The sequence below is a fragment of the Anolis carolinensis genome, chromosome 2 (genome assembly GCF_035594765.1).
Source record: "Anolis carolinensis isolate JA03-04 chromosome 2, rAnoCar3.1.pri, whole genome shotgun sequence".
Lineage (NCBI taxonomy): Eukaryota > Metazoa > Chordata > Lepidosauria > Squamata > Dactyloidae > Anolis > Anolis carolinensis.
Window position 1 is genome coordinate 66,934,258 of NC_085842.1, and position 6,869 is coordinate 66,941,126.

General features: G+C 37.9%; 1 long non-coding RNA gene across 1 annotated transcript; it reads right to left on the reverse strand.

Moving 5' to 3' along the window:
• Positions 1-1,167: 1,167 nt before the first annotated feature.
• LOC134296043 (uncharacterized) lies at positions 1,168-6,414 on the reverse strand. The gene is made up of 2 exons (XR_010002601.1): positions 5,721-6,414; positions 1,168-1,500 (listed from the first exon to the last, which is right to left on the reverse strand). It is a non-coding gene; the product is annotated as an uncharacterized LOC134296043 (long non-coding RNA).
• Between the last annotated feature and the right edge of the window lie 455 nt (positions 6,415-6,869).

Sequence of the window (6,869 nt, forward strand, 5' to 3'; positions counted from 1 at the left end):
GCATGACAGAATGGGGTCTCTTCCAACTCTATTCTTCTATGGACACATTTCCCTGTTAAAGGATTCAAGCCCTGTGTTTGGGTCCCAGTACAAACCTGTAAAATAGGCAGATCTTCCAACTGAGACAGACTCGTAATACCATTTCATAAACCATGGAATCATTTATTTCCATTCTGAAATGACTGTTTCGTTGCCCACATTTTTCAAAATTCACATCTTGGCTCTTTGTTAATAACACCCAACCTGAGAATCCTATATATATGCTTGCTGACTTGTTTTGTAACTTTTGGGTATAAAATAATTACCTTGTCAATTAATTGCTAATTTTATTCAAATTGACCATTATGGCCACAAATCACTATCAAACCTCTGTTTGAGAACTGTTGTATTCAAGCCTTACTAGTCCATGTTGGCCCAGCGGAAATCATTGGCCACACAATCAACTCATATGTATGACTTTGTGAACTTTGATTGGCTCCTGTAAATCAATGTGGATGTTTTATGCTTAGGTTTTATGTCATTATATATAATTTTGTTTGCTTACATTTTGTTTAATTTATTGATGTTAGATTCTAATTTTACGTTTACATGTGGGGTTATTCTGGTTTATTTTGTTGCCACCTGTTTGTTTTATTAAGACATTGAATATTTGCCCTTTTGTATGTTGGAATCCATTCTGAGTACCTCTGGGGAGATAGGGCGGAATACAAATAAAGTTGTTGTCATTATTATTATTATTATTATTATTATTATTATCTAAATTGGTCAGTTAGTATGAAATCTGTGTTTCTATGGCTTTTTTATTGCAAAATAATAATTTCCTCAACAGTCCGACCTTTATGGTTGTTTTGCATTAAATACACAAGATGGTAGTCATCTACTGGTTTTCTTATGTCCTAGTTTACTGAAACCTTCCAACTTCTGCCAAAGTCACTGTATAGCCCAGTGTTTTACAAACATTTCATGTTGATGACACACTTTTGAGACATGCATCATTTCAGAAAATAGTAATTTGGTTTTGTTACTTATTTCACATGGAAGTGTCTCATTACATCCATGTGACACACCTGTGTACTGCAGCCAGTGTGTCGTGACACATAGCTTGGAAAGCTGTGGTATAGCCCCTTCAGGTTATGTTATGCATATGCCATGGAAAATTAGATGCAATTATTTCTTGTAAATCCCCTTTAATGATACTTGAGAGATGGTGAATATTTTGCAAAAGTAGGTTTGGATATATTTTTTCATACTTCTGTGTTCATAATGATGCTTTTGTTTGTGGAGTAGATATTTAGAAAATACTTCTATTTCCACAAGAACTAGTGTCATAGTTTAGCAATAATTGGAAAGCAAGGTTAATGTTTGTTCTTTTGAATCTGTGTTCTAATGTACAGGTGCTACTGTCCAAGGTTGAACTGGCATAGTGAATGAATTCAAACAAGAGGCGCAATGTATCTAAATTCAGTTGTCTTCTGTAAGCGGTCTTGGATGAACTTGGCCCTAAAAAAAAAAAACCCATGTATTTTAAATAACAAAATAAAAATCAGTTCACAGGTGATATTGTACAGATTTACTTTCCACATACAGGTCTGATTACTATACCACAATGGAATTTGTGCCCAAAGACTTACATTTTAGAAGCACTTAAATACATTGTCTCTGCTTATCAGCAAAATGAGAACAATGTACTCAGTGTAGTCATTTAGTGCATGTGTGGTTAAGTCTTTTGATTTGCATTATCCATAGGAATTGATACAAATTCTACAGTTTCTGTGGTGTCCATCATAGTGGTGCGGAGTTTTTCCATGTTAACTTGTAATACTACATCATAGCAATAGACTAGATATCTCAGCGTAGAAAGTGTCAGTGCAGAAATTATAACTGATTCTGCCTGAACTCTACACTTGTAAGGCATATTTAATAAATTGTAGTTGGTCCCAAACTTAGACAAAAAGATTGCTAGAGAAGTCTTGATGTAGGTTGTAATTTCCAGCAACTTCACCCAGAGAACCTTTTCATCAGTGGCCCCAAGAAGACTGTGGAATGACCTGCCAGAAGAGATTTGTCAGCTAAACTGACTGTCAGAAACACAATTAAGACCTATCTTTTCAGCAGGCCTCCACAATCAATTTTAAACTATATTTTAAATTTACATTTTAATAGCAATATTGTTTTAATCTTTGTTCTGTGGTTTTAATGTATTTATTTAATGGCCTTGTGTTTTATCTGTGTGTTTTAATTATGTTGTACCCCACCTTCAGTTATGAGGAGAGTCAGACAACAAATAAAATGTATTATTATCATTCTTTTTAAAAAGGTCACATAAAATGACTATAAAATTTCTCCAAGTGGCAAAAGACCTGTCATTTAAGTGCCTTTGTATTTCAGCCTGCAATACATGACACCTCCAAGGTCATGTGGCCGGCATGACTGTATGGAGCACCGTTAACTTTCCGTTGAAGCGGTACCTATTGATCTACTCACAATGGCATGTTTTCCAATTGCTAGATTGGCAAAAGCTGGAGGTAACATTGGGACACATTACACCTGGAGAAATATTTAACAGCTTCAGAAAGTTTATAACATGGCATGGATTGGGTGAAATTAGCACTGATGGGGCACAACTATTATCTAGAATGCTTATTGTAGCTCGAATTAAGGACATTATGCCATCAGTGACCTGGTCTATTGCTGCATACATGGCAAAGCTAAATTGCTAAGAGTATACCAATGGCCTTGTGTTTTATCTGTGTGTTTTAATTATGTTGTACCCCACCTTCAGTTATGAGGAGAGTCAGACAACAAATAAAATGTATTATTATCATTCTTTTTAAAAAGGTCACATAAAATGACTATAAAATTTCTCCAAGTGGCAAAAGACCTGTCATTTAAGTGCCTTTGTATTTCAGCCTGCAATACATGACACCTCCAAGGTCATGTGGCCGGCATGACTGTATGGAGCACCGTTAACTTTCCGTTGAAGCGGTACCTATTGATCTACTCACAATGGCATGTTTTCCAATTGCTAGATTGGCAAAAGCTGGAGGTAACATTGGGACACATTACACCTGGAGAAATATTTAACAGCTTCAGAAAGTTTATAACATGGCATGGATTGGGTGAAATTAGCACTGATGGGGCACAACTATTATCTAGAATGCTTATTGTAGCTCGAATTAAGGACATTATGCCATCGGTGACCTGGTCTATTGCTGCATACATGGCAAAGCTAAATTGCTAAGAGTATACCAAAAAAAACTAAAAATGGGCCTTGAATGAATATGCCAAAATGGTAAGTTTTATAAGAAAGAAACCACTCAATTTCAAGATATTATGAATAGCTTTGTAGATATATAGATACATAAGATATCCCCACAACATTTAACATATTTGCAACATAGTTTCTGTGAGTAGTTTCCTGTTTGTGAGGCAAGCAAAAACTAGATTTGAGATCTATTTTCAGTTAATGTTTATGAACGAAAATCATAAAAACCACATGGGCCATTCATGGAGGAGACCTCATGGGCCATCCAAGCCATCCCGTCCAACCCCTTTCCAAATGAGTTTGTAACAGCAAAGGAAGACAAGGTTATAGGAATATCCATGTTTGGTGCTCTGAAATTGCAAATTTCTTGGCTCACTTGCAAGCAGATTTTCCATATACTACATGGACTATTGAAAAAGAACTATAGAACAAAACTATGGAAGTTTTCATCACTTTCGTAAAGCCATGCTTATGTGAAAAATCATTTGTTGCCCTTGTTTATCTTAAAATTAAGTATATGAACCATTTGAAAATGTAGAATCAGAACTCAAAATACAAGTTTCAGTCATCAAGTATAATATAAAAATACTTGTAAGTGAAATGCAGGTCAATAATTAAAATAAACAAGTGATATGAGGCCATGTTTTGGTGTTCAAATATTGTTGTAGTCGTAGTTTTTGTTATTTTGCATAGAGTCTTTCCAATAAAAATATTGTAATAGGAGTGTATGCATGTATTTATTTCTCTTTTTTCTCCAAATTTGAAGACCTCTGATGTGCAACTTTAAATAAATATTTGATGCATTTTAGTATCTTAAATCTTCAGGTAGTTCTTGGTGGTTTGCAGCAATAAAAATATTTAGAAGGGGTCCATAGTAAAGAAAAGGGCAAGAATTGCTAGCTTAATGCATGCTAGAGTTGAAGCAGATGGATTTTGGACTTGTGGGATCTACTTCTTTTTTTAAAAAAGATCCTAAAATCTTCATATTTAACAGCCACAACCTGGCATAAAAATGTATACTTAAATAACTTTGAGCCCAGGAAGTGGTTCTGAGAACCACAACTGAATGGAGATCATAATTGTTTCTATAAAACAACTACCTCTTTCTGTTTACCCAGGCCTGCTTCAGTTTAGTAATATATGTTTGTGTGAGAAACTCTCATTTTGTTGCTGCTATTGTTCAGCAGTTGGAAGTCAAAAATCGTTGATCTATTGATGTGATGCAGCAGTTTAAAAAAGCCAATGGGATTTTGGCCTGCAGAAATAGGAGTCCAGTGTTTCGATCCAGGGGAGTCTTGCTACCCTTCTATTCTACCTTGGTCAGACCACACCTGGAATCACACTGTGTCCAATTCTGGGCACCAGAATTGAAGGGAGATGTTGACAAGCTGGAATGTGTCCAGAGGAGGGTGACTAAATTTATCAAGGGTCTGAAGAACAAGCCCTATGAGGAACGGCTTAAAGACCTGGGCACGTTTAGAAAGCTGTGAGGAGACATGATAGCCATGTATAAATATGTGAGGGGAAGTCATTGGGAGGAGGGAACAAGCTTGTCTTCTGCTGCCCTGGAGACTAGGATGTGGAACAATGGCTTCAAACTACAGGAAAGGAGATTCTATCTGAGCATTATGAAGAACTTCCTAACTATGAGAGCTGTTCAGCAGTGGAACTCTCTGTCTCGGAGTGTGGTGAAGGCTCCTTCTTTGAAGGCTTTTAAGCAGAGGCTGGATAGCAATCTGTCGGGGGTGCTTTGAATGTGATTTTCCTCCTTCTTGGCAGGGGGTTGGATTGGATGGCCCATGAGGTCTCTTCCAAATCTGATTCTATGATTCTATTACAGATCACTCAGAAGTGTATCGGTAGGCCCCATTCTGTCTTCTTCCCACACCTGGTGCATTCTCCCCTTGACTGTTGCTGCTCTAAATAAATTATTTGTCCTTTTAGGAAGATACACAAATCTCAGATTCTTTGCTTACTGTCCCTGAAGTAGATCTCTTCAGATAAAATATAAAAAAATATTCAAGAGAACTTTAGAAATGGAGACCACATCAGTCTCATGGACTGTCACCTCACTCATGTTGCTGCTCTGAGCTGGCAGTGTGCTCCTGTGGGAACTCCTGGTTACTGTGCACGCCCTGTTCTGACATCAGCATAAGCGTCTGTGCAACCAGGAAGAAAGAGGAGGCAATCTCTCCTTCCTGGTAACATGGACACCTCCATTGATATCAGAATTGAGCTCTATAACAGTGACCAAAGCACAATCCATCCCTTTCTCCTATGTTGATGAACACGGAAAAAATGATGGAAGCAGAGTCCCATGTGGACAATGGACCAGTCCAAATTAGACCCAATCCAGCTGTGCCCACTGTCTTAAAGCCACATAATAATACAGAGTTTCCATAAAACTCTGGAGGATCCTCCGATTTCTACTAAAGCGAGGCAAACCTGGATTAACCTGGTATAATCCATAAAGTCACCAGAAGTGAGGAATGTTGTGAAGTCGACTCCGTCTGAGCCCTGGTTTTAATATCCATGTACGCAAAGACTGATAAGTTCTGGATAGAGTCTGTAAGGAGAACAAATATGACTGCTGCAAGGACGGCTCCCTTGCTTCTAGTTCATAATCACTGAGTCATCCCAGTTAATATTTCATCATAGTGAATGTCACACAATGAAGTAATTCTGTCTGTGGCCAGTATCTCATTGTGGCCTGGCCACTGCCTTTTGTGGCCAGGCTAAAGCTGGAGCTTGTCATTGTGTGTCCTCTGCTTACAGTTCTCCTGACACTTTATCCCCACAACTTTGCCGTCCCTGCATTTTTTCCCTTCAAGAAGGCTCAATGAACTTGCATGTGTTAGATTCATGAGATGGTATGACTCAAGGTCACATTCTCAGTTGCATGTTTTCTTTTTACGTATTCACTCTTCCTTTCCTTTCCTTGTACCAGGCAAGAATTTTGTTAAAAATACTGTGCTTGTAAATTGGTTTCAGATGTTTCTTGCCCATGTTCTTCCACATCCAGATGCTGTGGGAACTCGTGTTGTTAAGGGAACCGCTCGTTGTCATGGCACCCTCTCCATCAGAGTCCTCCGAAACTGTGTTGGCACTTGTCAGGTAAACAAACGGAGGAGTTTTAAAACTGCATGACTGTGATCTCACTGTGAGTCACAGAGTGTGAACGTTCTAGCAGAATCCATAATCTCTAGACGTTTGCTTAAAAAAACACAACCTCACACAGTGAAGAAAAACTTAAACAATCAGATAAGCCAGGTGTTTGTAGGAGTTTCGTGTTCTGCGGAGAAGGTTACTCATAAATTTGTGGCAATACATTCATTGATCGAGACATCAATGACTATTAATTAGGATGGGAATATATCAGTCCCAGTGCCATAAGGAGTATGCCGTGTATGTAACACCGGCCAACACACATTTTGGTTTCTCGAATATTAGCCCTGTTTCTGGGTATATTTGATGTACTGATTCCAAAAATGGCACCAGTTTTCCCTTCTCGGCTCTAATTTTTGAGATACAAATGCCATCTACCAGTTGCCATCTGCACGCTCATAGAAAATCATGATAACCATATCTAAGTAGCTAGAGTTGA